The sequence below is a fragment of the Symsagittifera roscoffensis genome, chromosome 7, assembly GCF_963678635.1.
Source record: "Symsagittifera roscoffensis chromosome 7, txSymRosc1.1, whole genome shotgun sequence".
NCBI lineage: Eukaryota > Metazoa > Xenacoelomorpha > Acoela > Convolutidae > Symsagittifera > Symsagittifera roscoffensis.
In genome coordinates this window covers 33,370,988-33,388,235 of record NC_087068.1, presented here as the reverse complement: position 1 = coordinate 33,388,235, position 17,248 = coordinate 33,370,988, and positions in this window count along the sequence as shown.

The window sequence follows — 17,248 nt, the reverse complement described above, 5'->3', positions numbered from 1 at the left end:
TGATGCCATGTTTTAGAGCCAAAATGACTGCATGGTTGTACGAGTATGCTAAGAAGCATGTGTCGAAGCACAGCAAAGTGTATAGTGCGTATCAGCTGGACATTGGAGCAGGAGCTTTTAAGCAAGCTTTTGTAACTCATCGGAATGCAGTGACCACCGCAGTAAATAGAACTTCTAGAACGAGTGAATGTGATGGAAGGGAAAAAGAAGAGATATTGAAGGAAGAATTGGAGAGAAACGTGACGTTGTGCCTCCACAACAGCTTCTGCCGAAACAGAGAATCTAACGTTGATCCTCTACCTTGTTGTAGACAAAGAGTAGAAGAGCAGAAGTGTTGGCAGACTGCTACCAACAGCGTCAGAATAGCTACCGACGTGTTGCAAGACACAGAGCCTGAAAGTGTGGAGTCAATGTCGCAGGAGGAGGAGATGGAACATTGACAAATGGCCGAACAACAAGATGAAAAAAGAAAGAAAATTAGAAGAAGTTAGAAGTTTTAGAACTTCTAGAGGACAAAAAAAAGAAGGAAAGATAGAAGCGACGAGACGAAAGAGCAAGCTAAGTCTTCGACAGGAGGAATATCCAGCCAGACTTCAATTTCCTCAGTGATTTTGAAAACAGCGCGGACGCGTTGGAAGCGACGACTGAGCCAGCAGACGAGGGTACTTCCACGCTGCAACCCCCGTCGGCCTTTATGGGAACAAACCGGAACTTGCTGGAGAGCGGCTCTCCGAGCAATTCTAACAATACCGAACAGAAACTCTTGATGAAATCACCAAGGAGAAGAAGAATAGAAGGCGCTGCCAGAGTACCTCTCTTGGGACCGTTGCCCAAAGAAGAGTGGGAGGTGCATCATAGAGACCATGAAAATAGGACGGGATGTAGAATGGATAGAGTGGCCTTCATGGAAGAGGTTTGGACAGTCAGTGCTACGGAACCCAGTCTATTTTGAAACTAGATCACTAATGCGGGAAGTCCTTGACAAACTCGACGGGTATGAAGGGAGATTGAGCGAGTTGTCGATCGACTCAGCCACTGACGAAAGTGAGGCAAACTCTCCTATCAAGATGACGCCGCAAGAAGGCAATGGAGAAGTGGTATATATGTCAAGAACCCGGTAGGGAACGATGCGATCAAAATTGGTGATTGGCAAAATTCATGACATGACGATGAAACTGGGCAGCAAGGTGACATTGAGGAAAGCGGGAAAGACAAAAAGTGGATTCCGAAATCTCGATGAAAGCTGTCAATTCAGCGAAAAGAAGATGCGTCGAAGAGGCTATGGACTTGGGACAGGGTGATAATCGATTACCAGGCACAGACAGGATATTGACTTATGTAGCGATGGTGCCATCCACTCTCATGGCAGGAATAAAATCAACCGGTCACAAAACCAAGAGGAGTGACCGCACTCTGACTGGAGCGACGTTAGAATTGGAGGTACTCAGCCAATGTGGAGAGATTACCACTAAAGACTTTAAACCGTCTCCCATGAATCACGGAAAGGGAAGCGTCCCAGTGGAATATAACCGACTGATAGTGTCGGAAACTGTATCGATTGATGAACCCGCCGGTGGATACATGGAGATGTAAGAGTACAGAAATTCGGTCAGAGGACACCTAATGGCTCTGGAAGACAAAAGTGCCATGGAAGGTTATTTTGAGACAATGATGCAAGGCACCACTCTGAAGCAGAAGGCATACGGGACTCTGGTATCGTCTGAAATGCACGCAGAAACCATCTAGCAGTTGGTGAGCCTCACATGGAGAGCGGTAGTGTTACGATATTTCGAAGAAGAAATGACAACCACGCCGAAAATACACGCTCTGATAGCAATACCTTACGTGAGAACAGAGCTACAACTGAGGTTCGCTTTGTGTATGATTGGACTGACTCGCGGGGAATATGATTGGGAAGAAAGAAAAAGATCGAAGGGAGAAAAGGTTTCCTTAATGACGAGTGTGGGAGATCTGATAACCCAAGAGGAGCAGCAATAGCGTGCGCAAAGCGGAGAGACGCTCTCTGTTTCATTCGGTTTATGATAGAACATTTTTAGTGCCAGCATTGAACACTTGCGTCAAGATACCAAGAGAAGGCGATGAACGAGCAAAAGCCTTGCTTTTGCTAGCACTTTTGACCGCAGAACTAGAACCAATGAAGAAAATAGACGAAATAAAGAGATTCTCAATCAAGAAGTTGAGGCTCATTAAGAAATCTTTGGGAGCACTGCCGAAATCCAGTGAATACTGTGGACCAATCGGAAGAAATCATACAGTTACGTATCCGGAATCATTGGGATAGCGTACAACCCTGTCCTTAATGAAGACATACGCGATTGCTTCTTTGATTACGAGCAAGCAGTGTTGCTAAGATTTCGGACGTCAAGAATTGCAACGATAAAAAGCGCTGCTAATCAGCGGACCAAGCTGGGACTAGTCTTGGAGGAAAAGATGGCTGCACCTTCAGTGCCAAAATCTGATAACCGAGTGGAGTTTGGATTGGAATTCTCAGACGAATGGCTGAGAACGAGCTTCATAGTGGTATGGGAACTGATGAAACCATCATGGTGTCCTAGTCCCAATGCTGATTCGGTACTATGGGCGACACTTGACATTCAGAGGGAATTAAGTGCAGACTGTAACTTGCGTGACCTGAACAACATCCATAATCTGATGACGACATCCTCTAAGAGCAACGGAGAAGACAAAGTAGAGTTGCCTGGCTGGGGACCAGAGATCTGGTTCAAACCTGGTAGCTGTCTGGCGGAAGTCTGTGGACTGGAAGGTCACATCTGTGGATGTCTGGATTGCGTAAAGACCCCGGGGAAACAACACAAGCAATTGACGATATTGTTTGGGAACATGGCGATGAAGGCGAAAATGGAAACGGAACTGATTACAGATTGGCATGGGGATGCGAGGTGAATCTAGTGACTGCACTAGGATTCTACAGCATGTTTGGTTCTTTAGAGTCACTATTGAATTTTGAACAAAAGCATGAGATGGTCACGGCCATCAAAGTAGAAGTGTTTCCAGGAGTTTTAGAGACTGAGCAAAAGCACATAGGAAAGTGAAGGGAAGCGATCGAGGCGGAAATGAACATCCGGCACAGTGAAACTTATCGCAGACCGTCTGGAGCGCGATATCTAGTAGGATCGACGTTGGCTACGATGTGCAAAAGCCGATACCCAGAACACTTCAAGATATGGGCCAGAAGATGACTGATGCCATGGTTTAGAGCATACATGATATGTCGAAGCAAAGCAGGACTTTGGGTCGGGAGCTTTCAAGCGAGCTTTCGTAACGCATCGGAATGCAGTGACTACCGCAGTGGAAAGAACGTCCAGAACAAGTGATTGTGACGGGAGAGAAAGAGAAGAAAGGTCGAAGGAAGAACTGGAGAGAAACTTGACGTTGTGCATCCACAACAGCTTCTACAGGAATAGGGAGACTAGTGTAGACCCTCTAACTTGTTGTAAACAAAGAGTAGAAGAGCAGAGGTGTTGAAGGACGGCCTCCATTAGCATCAGAATGGTCACCGACGTGTTGCAAGATACTGAAACTGAAAGTGCGGAGTCAATGTCGCAAGAGGAGGAGATGGAGCAAGAACAAAGAGCCGGGAAACAAGAAAGAGAAAGATTAGAAGAATTTAGAAGTTTTAGAACTTCTAAACGACGAAAGACCAGAAGGAAAATGAACGAAGAAGTAACTAAGGAGAAGAAGATATAAAAACTCAGATTTTTTTTGTGTGTGAGAAAAACTTAAATGAGAAACCAAGCAAACAATCTTGCAATTGAAACTGAATGATATAAGATTTTTTAGTTGATTTTTGAGTTTGAAAGTAAGTTGCTTTTATTAATTTGCATTGTAATTTTAGTTAGTGGCTCTAGAGACACTAAATATTTGGTAGGATAGGCTTAAGTGAAAAGTATATTAAATATTCTAGCCTGCATGGTTGTTTTTAACCAATCAAGATGACTGATCACTTTGTGGTGATATGAAGGGCTTGAGTAATCTCTTGAAGAAGAATATTATTTCATTGTTCCTTCTTACCATTAAGTTCCTTTCTTCGGGAGCACTCCTGAAGTTCCAATGAATGGGAGCACTGCTGAAGTCCAGTGAGAGTTGTGGACCGACAACGAAGAAATCGTATCATTATGTGTCTGGAGTTGTAGGGATGGCATACAAAACTTTCATTCACGAAGACTTACGTGGTTGTTACTTTGATTACAAACAAGCCGTGTTGCTAAGGTTCTGTCTGTCAAGAATTGCCACGATAAGGAGCGTAGCCAGTCAGCAAGCTAAATTGGAACTTGTCTTGGATGAAAAGGTGACAGCACTTTCAGTAACAAATCCGATAACCGAGTGGATTTTGAATTGGGTTTCTCAAACGAATTAGTGAGAGCGAGCCTGAATTAGTGAGAGCGAGCCTGAATTGCGTGATCTCAACATCATTTACAACTTGATGACAACAGACTCTAGGAGCAACAGAGAAAACAATGTGGAGTTGCTATCTGCCGAAAGTCTGTGGACTACAATTTCATGTATGTGGAGGTCTCGACTGCGTAAAGACACCTGCAAAACAACACAAGCAATTAAGGATACTGTTCGGAAATATAGTTATGAAAACAAAAACGGAAACGGCATTGATTGCAGATTGCCACGCAGGAACTGAAGGGAATCTAGGGACTGCACTAGGATTCTACAGCATGTTTGGGTCTTAAGAGACTTTATTGAATCTAAAACAAAAGCATGAGATGGTCACAGCCATCAGTGTAGAAGTGTTTCCGGGAGTCTTAAAAAACGAACAGAAACATATTGAAAAACGGAGAGAACCAATAGAAATGAAAATGAACATCTGGCAGAAAGCAACGTATCGCAGACCGTGGGGAGCGCGATATCTAGAAGGATCAACGTTGGGTCCGATGTGTAAAAGCCGATACCCAGTACACTTTGTAGCAGCATATGTAAAGAGTACAGGGACGATCTTAAATCAAGTCTTCTCAGTGCCGAAATGTGTAAAACTAGCGAGAAGGTCGGAAAAATCCTGGGAGTTGCTAAGTTAGATGTTTGCAGCAGTTCCAGGAAGAACCCAAGACGAATTAGAACCGATACTGGGAAAGAAGTTTTTTGGATACGCCAGTGGGAACTTCAGTAACTTTGAAAGACAAAAGCAGAAAGGATCAACAGTCAGGGATTACAATGCAGTAGAAGAGAATGATGAAGTCCACCGAGTACAGATGGAAGTGAAATCACTACTGGAACCACGTTTCGGGAAAACGTAATTGTAGGAGCATCATGTCAACACATGATGAGTTCCCCTGCCATTGCTTGCTACAAACATTGTGGTAACCCGGGTGTAGATATCTGGTGTTGATCTGGGACTGTGGAGAGCTGCTCTCCATGGGTTTACCAGATTCATCATAGCCCATAACGATAGTGATAGTGGGAGTTATGATGGCGATAAGATGGCTGGAAGCTCTTGTGAAAGAGAACAATAGACAGGAGGCGCCGACGAAAGAATAATTGCAGGAATTGGATTGTCTAAAAGATTTAGATCTTTTCGAGACAATGTGCAAAATGTAGAATATTCCGATGGAAGTGAAAATATATGGGCCACAAGACGACTGATGCCATGTTTTAGAGACAATATGACTGCATGGTTGTACGAGTATGCTAAGAAGCATGTGTCGAAGCACAGCAAAGTGTATAGTGCGTATCAGCTGGACATTGGAGCAGGAGCTTTTGAGCGAGCTTTTGTAACTCATCGGAATGCAGTGACCACCGCAGTAAAAAGAACTTCTAGAACGAGTGAACGTGACGGAAGGGAGAAAAAAGAGATGTTGAAGGAAGACTTGGAGAGAAACGTGACGTTGTGCCTCCACAACAGCTTCTGCCGAAACAGACAATCTAACGCTGATTCTCTACCTTGTTGTAGACAAAGAGTAGAATAGCAGAAGTGTTGGCAGACTGCTACCAACAGCGTCAGAATAGCTACCGATGTGTTGCGAGACACAGAGCCTGAAAGTGTGGAGTCAATGTCGCAGGAGGAGGAGGAGATGGAACATTGACAAATGGCCGAACAACAAGATGAAAAAAGAAAGAAAATTAGAAGAATTTAGAAGTTTTAGAACTTCTAAAGGACAAAAAAAGAAGGAAAGAAAGAAGCGACGAAAGAGGAAGATGTTAAAACTCAGAATTGTTTTGTATGTGACAAAAAACTCAATTGAGAAACAAAGCAAGCAAGTGGCAATTGAAACTGAAAGAAAACATTTTGTTGAGTTTTGAAGATTAAAGAATTTGTTGCATTTTTAAATTTGGATTTTGATTTTAGTTAGTGGCTTTATTAAGAAAAGCTTGAGTGAAGAGTATATTTAAATATTCCAGCCTACATGATTGTTTTTAATCAACTAAGACGACTGATCACTTTGTGTTGACATGAAATAATAGGGTAATCACTTGAAGAGAGAGATTATTTCATTGTCTCTTCCAACCACAGAGTTCCTTAATTTTAAATTTTAGGACCAATAACAACTAAATTTCCGAAGATAAGAGGCATAGTAGGATAAAAATAGCTTGTTGTTCGGCAGGACTGTCCTGCTAGCTAACACCTTTTAAAACCTAGGAAAAAAAGTTTTAAATCAGGGCATTGACATTGGAAGTCAGAAAAAATGTTTTATCTTAAGTCATATCCTCGAAACTGCAGATTAGAGAAAGAGTTTGGAAGGCTATAGTAGTGTAGTATGATGCCATTTATATTCTGCAGTGAGTCGATATGACGTGGATATAAGTGATTTCGTGCATTTTGTAAATTCTGTTCCATGACACTGTACCATTTTGATGAAGACTACGAGACTCAATGGGGACATTGACCGGGCTGTCTGGGGAGTATGTGACATTCGAACAGAATGTACGAAAATGCAATTTCGTATTTGTATTCGCTGACCTGGAATATTAATGGTTTTAGCAGATTAGCAACGTTATTTGAACGATTAGACAAATCGTGAAGGTCAGAATATTCTGGAAATTTTTAATTTTCAAGAATTCGAAATATGAAGTCACATTTCTGAGAAATTTGAAACAGCCATTTTGGAAGAAATGTGGAAGAAAAACAGAACAACAATAGTTGCAGTGAAAACAACTACGAAAGAAATAACGAAAGAGTGACCTCGTGGTCTGGGGATACTGAGACCCAGCCATGAGCTCCTTATTTTTGCATATAATTAAGTTAATTTGAGTGTTTTGATCGAAGCCAGAAGCAGTAACGTTTTTGTCGACCCGGAAAACCACCAAAAGAACTGGCTTTGGCAGAGACGTTGAAAAGCATCTAGAGCTCTGTTTAGACGCTGGCCAGTCGTTTTAGAACCTAGCTTTTTTTCCCGTCGACATGTACTTCCGGGCGGATGTTACATACGTGACCAGGTTGGTTAGGGCCATACCATCACTGTATAAATACATCGACAAAATTTTATGATTAAATCAAGTCTATTTTAATGCATCAAGAGAATTTCCAATTAAAATCTACCCTCCAAGATTACAGCACAGATAGAATTGTCTTTGTTGGATGTGTTTTTAAGATTTTTGCACTGCCTAAAGCAGACGATTGCACCCCTCAGAAGTGCAAAACTTATTTTTGTTCTTATTTAGTTAATTTTGTCCGAGTATGATTCGTTCCGTTTTTCGCTTAGTTTCTCTGCTAGTTTCTGGACGGTTTTTGTAGAACCCGGTGCTGCTCCTCCGGTACACGCAAAAGTTAGTGGAACAAATCTACTGTGTTCCACATCCAGAATTCTATGTTGGCATTTTAAGGTTTTGACACTCTCATGCTACTTGTAGACGTCAGATATAGTTATAGGGCAGGATTCAGCATGGGGGTTGATAATTTTTACATCGTAAAAAGATCCGCTGAATCGGCCTCCCCAGAGTCGATTAGCCTTGATGTCAAGTCGAGCGTCATCTTCAGTAGTGGTTGTTTTGTTGTGAAAGATTTCGCCTTCTAACGATGAAGTTTCGGCTCTATTTCAACATCATTGCATACTTCGTACAGGAGTGTCGCAAAGGTGTCGCGAATTTCATTATGTCTTAGGTGAGTGTATCCACCTTTGGGACAGTGTAGGGAGTGGGTCAGTGTGAACGGTTGTCCACATGTGCACGTATGTGGGGTGTTTGTCTAGAAAGGAGACTCTCGAATGCAATGAGGATACTTGAGCAAAACGCATCTACCGGCGTCCTCGATCAGAATGATACTGTTGAGCGAAAACTTTGTAACATTTTTTTCTTTTTCTTGTAACATTTGCCCGGAAGTACAAACCGACGGGAAAAAAGCTAGATCCCGAAACGACTGGCTGGCGTCTAAACACAACTGCACATGCTTTTAACTGTCTCTAACCAAGCCAGCTCAGTGTGTGGTGCATTAACATTGGGTCGACAAAGTTTATCTTGAATCACATCCTCAATGTCAGATTAGTGAAAAAAAAGTTAGAAGGCTATAACAGTGTAGTATGATGCCATTTGTATTCTGCAGTGAGTCAGCGTGATGTGGATAAAAGTGATTTCATGCATTTTGTAAATTCTGTTCGATGGCTTTGCACCATTCTAATTAATACCAAGAGACTCAATGAGGACATTAACCGGGAAGTATGCGACATTCGACCAGAATGGCGCCAAAATGACGGCGGGATCAAAATTTATTGATCACATCCGAGTGGTGTAACATTCGCCAAGAAGTAAATATCGACGGAAAATAAAGCTAGGTTGTATAATAACTGGCTAGCGTCTAAACACAGCTCTACATGCTTTTCACCGTCTCTGCCAAAGCCAGTTCTTTAGGTGGTGTTTCTAACATCTGGTCGACAAAAACGTTACTGTTTCCGGCTTCGATCAGAACGCTCTAATTAACCAAATTACATCAAAAATAGTGAGCTCATGGCTTGGTCTCAGTATCCCCAGACCACGAGGTCACTCCTAAATACAGGGCTACTAAGAAATTACTATATCACTTTTGTTTTAGTTCAGTAGATAAAATCATCATCTCCATCGTAGATGGATCAAATCTTTCCCTCAACTCCTAGCTTCTCATTTTCTGAAAATGAATTTGATGTTAATTGAATTCAAATCAGGACTTCTTCGGGAAACTAAAAGATCAAAAAATAGAGAATTGCAATCTTACGCCGAGATCCCTCCGAATTCTGAAATCCGGAGAAATAACGCTCTTTTTCTTCCCGGAAGGCTGGAAACGCCGTCCCAATACCCTTCCTGGTTCTCGGGATTCGTGTTGCAACGATTGTAGCGGCACAATCGTTACAACTCAGAATGGTTTTCTGAAAGTTGTTTTTTCTTCAATCGTCTCGATCAGTTTCGCACAATTGCCGTATACTGTTTTTCTCCACAAGTTCTGTTGTTGTGTTATTTCGCAGTTTCAGTGTTAGCGAAAGATAAAATGGTTACGTGTCTTTTTTGCTCAAAACGAAATATTAAAAATTCACTTGTAAGTTCAAACTAGCCATTCCTTGCTCGTTAAAATAGACAATTAACACCACTAATTCATAAAAACCGTTAATCTTCCCAGTCAGATGTATCAATAACAATTCGAATCCAAAATTCTATTTTGGCACCTTCTGGTTGAATGTCCTATGTGTAAATTAGCAGTTTCAAAAGATTAACTGTGCAAATCGTGCAATTGGACGAATTAGGAAAAGTTAGTTTGAAGTGGCGAATTTAGTTTTAAAAATTCGTTCGAAAATAAAGACACGTCACGACCTTGAAATTTCGCGAACACTACAACTACGAAAGACAGAAAAATATGATTTTTGATAGAAAAAAGCAATTTTAACTCTCTACAATGAAGAAAAAGAATGAATTATTTTGAGATTACGATGGAAGCTGTCCGGATTGTAACAATTGCAACGCTACAATCGTTACCGAAGATTTCCCGAGAATTAGGAAGGGTATTGGAATGATTTTATCACCCTTCCAGAAGGACGAGACCCTTCTTCGTACGGATTCCAGAATGCGGAAGTTTCTCGGGAAGGGAACTGAAACTGTAATTTCACACTTTTTAGCCATCGGTTATGTCCTGAATTGCATTAATAACATCTAAAATTGTTTTCAGATAAGGAAATCTAGGAAATAAGAAAAAGGGTTGATCCATCTCCGATGGATACGATGACGTTTATCTATTGAACAAAAACAATAATATTATACTAAATGAAAACTAGCCTTTTTTTAGGAGTGACCTCGTGGAATGGAGATACGGAGACCCAGCCATGAGCTCACTATATTGCAATTAACTAAGTTAAACTGCGCGTTCTGATCGATAGCCCAAAACAGTTATGATTGTGTAGACCCGATGTTAGAGGAACATACATAGAACTGGCTTCAATGGAGACAGTTAAAAGCATATAGAGCTGTGTTTAGACGCTAGCTAGTCGTTTCATAACTTAGCTTTATTTTCCGTCGATATGTACTTCCGGGCGAATGTTACATATTTAAGGCTATCGGCTAAGCAGCTTAATTTACCCTAATTACATGCAAAAATAGTGGACTCATGGCTGTGTCTCAGTATCCCGAGATCGGGGATCGACCTTTTACCAGACCGACCTTCTACCAGAAAAGTTATCACATGAACTTTTTTAGGCTCGAGAAACAAACTAGATTGACAGGTGTATTGACGCTGTTTAGTCTGGTTAAAGTCAATGGTTTTACGGTTTCTCATCAAAGCTTTGTGTGTTTTAACCGCTTTCTTTTCGAGTCGTCCAGTAATTTGAATTTATCTCAATTGAATTATTACTGCATTGAGGTCTGGTAAAAAGTCCGTCTGGTAAAATTTCGATCGGGCAAAAGATCGGTATATTATGGGAACGGGTTGAGGGGATGAAGTAGATATCCAGGAAAAGGAGGAGGACAATGTTGATTTACATGACTTCGAATCTCAGAAAAGCCTAACCAGTTCGACCTATGAAACCGAAGCATCCACAAACTTGAAGACTGGCTGTTTGGATCGGTTTGGTGTGGACAAAGGCTATTGATGGAAAACAACAGTCAAAACAGTATATGACCATGACAAAGTTGGAAGTGCAACCCGAAAGAACTGTAACACAGAATCAAGTATCACACCAGCGGACCTGGAGGCCAATTATGATGAAACATCGAGACAGAGAGGTCAAGCTCGAATCTCGATCAGCACGAAACTGCCTAGAGCCATTAGGGTGACACCAACACTAGTGATGCCTTTATTAGACAACGGGGCATCAATGGAATAGGACTTGAACAGGATTGTGGACAACATGGGTGATCAGACTGAACAGATGTCCATAAGAGCGAGAAAACTATAGAGTGGAGTTCACGTTGAGAGAGAAAACGGCAGAAATTAACCGCATCAGACAAGAAATCAGCAAAAACGAAAAAGCTTGAAAGAAAGGACGGTTACATACTTGGCCAAGAACTGGTCGCGAATGACAAGGGAAGCTGAGCAAAGAGAGACACGACTGATGGATGATATGGAAAAACTACGACGTCAGCAAGAGCAGACTGTTAGGTTTCTCGACACTAGAATAGATGCGATGATGGAGAAACGCATTCAGGCTTTTATCGACAAGTTGGATGGTCTCCTAGAAAACAAGAGCGGATCTAAGAATTGAGGAGCAAACTTGGGAGAGCCCAACAGGGAGCCGAGAGTGAACTTCAACGAACATCCTAACAAAGGAAGGACATATGATTCCACGCGAGTAAGGGGCAATCCATCCAGCTATGTCACCGGGAAAATTAGGCCGAGGGGCCTAACGAATATCAGGTGAGATTCTACTGGCAACAGACCGACCTCAAACGAACGACCGATGCCAGACAAAAATTCTACTGAGAGAGGTGATTCCACAGGCTGGAGTTACGCTAATTAAGGAATATGTCAACCCAACGACTCGAACAGGAGGGATATTCCGGAACCTCAACCAGATGGCATCAAATATCATGTTATATATAAAAACATATATCTAACGTTCGCCCGGAACTCATACCGACGGAAGTCAAAGCTAGATTTTGAAACGACTTAACCAAAGCTAGTTCATTGTGTGGTCCTTTAACATCGGGTCGACAAAGTCGTTACTTTTAAGGCTATCGGCCACATCGCGCAAACTAGTTTAGTTACGTGCAAAATAGCGAGCTCATGGCTGGGTCTCAGTATCCCCATACCGCAAGGTCTCTCCCAAAATCAGGGCTTCTTCTTACTAGTAAATTACTACGGTTTTTTTTCCGAAAATGCTTTAAATATGTAAATTCAAACAAGCGTTTTCGGACTTTTTTTGTGCATATTCAGGTCCTAAAAATCTAAATTATCTGTACAAAATGATGAGAGATTATAGGAAGTTTCAGACACATCATTATTTCAAAACTTTTAAAAGTTATAACCCATCACAACTTCGCAATTATTACTAAAATTATATAACAACTGTAGCATTCGTGTCTTCCTTGATACCCTTCCGAGTACTCGGGATTTTCTTGGTGACAATTGTGCAGTTACAATCGTGACTATTCGGACAGTCTCGATCGTGATTTCATTATACTTCTAGTAACAATTTTTAAAAATTAATTAGTCACTTCAAATTATCATCATCCAGTTCATCAAATTGCATGATTAGTAGCGTTAATCCATCGAAACTGCCAACTCTCTCACTTGGCTGTCACAAATAAAATTTCGATGCTGCCATGAAATTTGGCGCTATTCTTGTCGAATGTCACATACTCCACGGACAGCCCGGTAAAGGTCCTCATTGAGTCTCGTGCTATTCATAAAATGGTGCAGTGCGACCGAATAGAATTTACAAAATGCATGAAATCACTTTTATCCACATCACACCGACTCACTGAAGAATACAAATGGCATAATACTACACTGTTACAGCCTTCTAACTTTGTTCACTAATCTAACTTCGAGAATGTGATTCAAGAAAAAAACTGACTTTTAGTGCCATTACCTAGATTTAAAGTTCTTCTCCTAGGTTTAAACGGCGTTGGGATGCAAGAAGTTCCTGCCAACCAACAAACCAAAACTATCCTACTATGCTTCCTCCTTCAGAAGTTTAGTTGCTATAAGTCCTGAATAATGAAATAAAGGAACTTAATGGTAAGAAGGAAAATTGAAATAATCTTCTTCTTCAAGAGATTACTCAAGCCCTTCATATCACCACAAAGTTATTAGTCATCCTAGTTGATTAAAAACAAACATGCAGGCTAGAATAATTAATATGCTTCTCACTGAAGCCTATCTAAAATATTAAGTGTCGCTAAATAAAAAAATTGGATTGTCTAAAAGATTTAGATCTTTTCGAGACAATGTGCAAAATGTTGAATATTCCGATGGAAGTGAAAATATATGGGCCACAAGACGACTGATGCCATGTTTTAGAGACAATATGACTGCATGGTTGTACGAGTATGCTAAGAAGCATGTGTCGAAGCACAGCAAAGTGTATAGTGCGTATCAGCTGGACATTGGAGCAGGAGCTTTTGAGCGAGCTTTTGTAACTCATCGGAATGCAGTGACCACCGCAGTAAAAAGAACTTCTAGAACGAGTGAACGTGACGGAAGGGAGAAAAAAGAGATGTTGAAGGAAGACTTGGAGAGAAACGTGACGTTGTGCCTCCACAACAGCTTCTGCCGAAACAGACAATCTAACGCTGATTCTCTACCTTGTTGTAGACAAAGAGTAGAATAGCAGAAGTGTTGGCAGACTGCTACCAACAGCGTCAGAATAGCTACCGATGTGTTGCGAGACACAGAGCCTGAAAGTGTGGAGTCAATGTCGCAGGAGGAGGAGGAGATGGAACATTGACAAATGGCCGAACAACAAGATGAAAAAAGAAAGAAAATTAGAAGAAGTTAGAAGTTTTAGAACTTCTAAAGGACAAAAAAAGAAGGAAAGAAAGAAGCGACGAAAGAGGAAGATGTTAAAACTCAGAATTGTTTTGTATGTGACAAAAAACTCAATTGAGAAACAAAGCAAGCAAGTGGCAATTGAAACTGAAAGAAAACATTTTGTTGAGTTTTGAAGATTAAAGAATTTGTTGCATTTTTAAATTTGGATTTTGATTTTAGTTAGTGGCTTTATAGACACTTACTATTTATTAAGAAAAGCTTGAGTGAAGAGTATATTTAAATATTCCAGCCTACATGATTGTTTTTAATCAACTAAGACGACTGATCACTTTGTGTTGACATGAAATAATAGGGTAATCACTTGAAGAGAGAGATTATTTCATTGTCTCTTCCAACCACAGAGTTCCTTAATTTTAAATTTTAGGACCAATAACAACTAAATTTCCGAAGATAAGAGGCATAGTAGGATAAAAATAGCTTGTTGTTCGGCAGGACTGTCCTGCTAGCTAACACCTTTTAAAACCTAGGAAAAAAAGTTTTAAATCAGGGCATTGACATTGGAAGTCAGAAAAAATGTTTTATCTTAAGTCATATCCTCGAAACTGCAGATTAGAGAAAGAGTTTGGAAGGCTATAGTAGTGTAGTATGATGCCATTTATATTCTGCAGTGAGTCAATATGACGTGGATATAAGTGATTTCGTGCATTTTGTAAGTTCTGTTCCATGACACTGTACCATTTTGATGAAGACTACGAGACTCAATGGGGACATTGACCGGGCTGTCTGGGGAGTATGTGACATTCGAACAGAATGTACGAAAATGCAATTTCGTATTTGTATTCGCTGACCTGGAATATTAATGGTTTTAGCAGATTAGCAACGTTATTTGAACGATTAGACAAATCGTGAAGGTCAGAATATTCTGGAAATTTTTAATTTTCAAGAATTCGAAATATGAAGTCACATTTCTGAGAAATTTGAAACAGCCATTTTGGAAGAAATGTGGAAGAAAAACAGAACAACAATAGTTGCAGTGAAAACAACTACGAAAGAAATAACGAAAGAGTGACCTCGTGGTCTGGGGATACTGAGACCCAGCCATGAGCTCCTTATTTTTGCATATAATTAAGTTAATTTGAGTGTTTTGATCGAAGCCAGAAGCAGTAACGTTTTTGTCGACCCGGAAAACCACCAAAAGAACTGGCTTTGGCAGAGACGTTGAAAAGCATCTAGAGCTCTGTTTAGACGCTGGCCAGTCGTTTTAGAACCTAGCTTTTTTTCCCGTCGACATGTACTTCCGGGCGGATGTTACATACGTGACCAGGTTGGTTAGGGCCATACCATCACTGTATAAATACATCGACAAAATTTTATGATTAAATCAAGTCTATTTTAATGCATCAAGAGAATTTCCAATTAAAATCTACCCTCCAAGATTACAGCACAGATAGAATTGTCTTTGTTGGATGTGTTTTTAAGATTTTTGCACTGCCTAAAGCAGACGATTGCACCCCTCAGAAGTGCAAAACTTATTTTTGTTCTTATTTAGTTAATTTTGTCCGAGTATGATTCGTTCCGTTTTTCGCTTAGTTTCTCTGCTAGTTTCTGGACGGTTTTTGTAGAACCCGGTGCTGCTCCTCCGGTACACGCAAAAGTTAGTGGAACAAATCTACTGTGTTCCACATCCAGAATTCTATGTTGGCATTTTAAGGTTTTGACACTCTCATGCTACTTGTAGACGTCAGATATAGTTATAGGGCAGGATTCAGCATGGGGGTTGATAATTTTTACATCGTAAAAAGATCCGCTGAATCGGCCTCCCCAGAGTCGATTAGCCTTGATGTCAAGTCGAGCGTCATCTTCAGTAGTGGTTGTTTTGTTGTGAAAGATTTCGCCTTCTAACGATGAAGTTTCGGCTCTATTTCAACATCATTGCATACTTCGTACAGGAGTGTCGCAAAGGTGTCGCGAATTTCATTATGTCTTAGGTGAGTGTATCCACCTTTGGGACAGTGTAGGGAGTGGGTCAGTGTGAACGGTTGTCCACATGTGCACGTATGTGGGGTGTTTGTCTAGAAAGGAGACTCTCGAATGCAATGAGGATACTTGAGCAAAACGCATCTACCGGCGTCCTCGATCAGAATGATACTGTTGAGCGAAAACTTTGTAACATTTTTTTCTTTTTCTTGTAACATTTGCCCGGAAGTACAAACCGACGGGAAAAAAGCTAGATCCCGAAACGACTGGCTGGCGTCTAAACACAACTGCACATGCTTTTAACTGTCTCTAACCAAGCCAGCTCAGTGTGTGGTGCATTAACATCGGGTCGACAAAGTTTATCTTGAATCACATCCTCAATGTCAGATTAGTGAAAAAAAAGTTAGAAGGCTATAACAGTGTAGTATGATGCCATTTGTATTCTGCAGTGAGTCAGCGTGATGTGGATAAAAGTGATTTCATGCATTTTGTAAATTCTGTTCGATGGCTTTGCACCATTCTAATTAATACCAAGAGACTCAATGAGGACATTAACCGGGAAGTATGCGACATTCGACCAGAATGGCGCCAAAATGACGGCGGGATCAAAATTTATTGATCACATCCGAGTGGTGTAACATTCGCCAAGAAGTAAATATCGACGGAAAATAAAGCTAGGTTGTATAATAACTGGCTAGCGTCTAAACACAGCTCTACATGCTTTTCACCGTCTCTGCCAAAGCCAGTTCTTTAGGTGGTGTTTCTAACATCTGGTCGACAAAAACGTTACTGTTTCCGGCTTCGATCAGAACGCTCTAATTAACCAAATTACATCAAAAATAGTGAGCTCATGGCTTGGTCTCAGTATCCCCAGACCACGAGGTCACTCCTAAATACAGGGCTACTAAGAAATTACTATATCACTTTTGTTTTAGTTCAGTAGATAAAATCATCATCTCCATCGTAGATGGATCAAATCTTTCCCTCAACTCCTAGCTTCTCATTTTCTGAAAATGAATTTGATGTTAATTGAATTCAAATCAGGACTTCTTCGGGAAACTAAAAGATCAAAAAATAGAGAATTGCAATCTTACGCCGAGATCCCTCCGAATTCTGAAATCCGGAGAAATAACGCTCTTTTTCTTCCCGGAAGGCTGGAAACGCCGTCCCAATACCCTTCCTGGTTCTCGGGATTCGTGTTGCAACGATTGTAGCGGCACAATCGTTACAACTCAGAATGGTTTTCTGAAAGTTGTTTTTTCTTCAATCGTCTCGATCAGTTTCGCACAATTGCCGTATACTGTTTTTCTCCACAAGTTCTGTTGTTGTGTTATTTCGCAGTTTCAGTGTTAGCGAAAGATAAAATGGTTACGTGTCTTTTTTGCTCAAAACGAAATATTA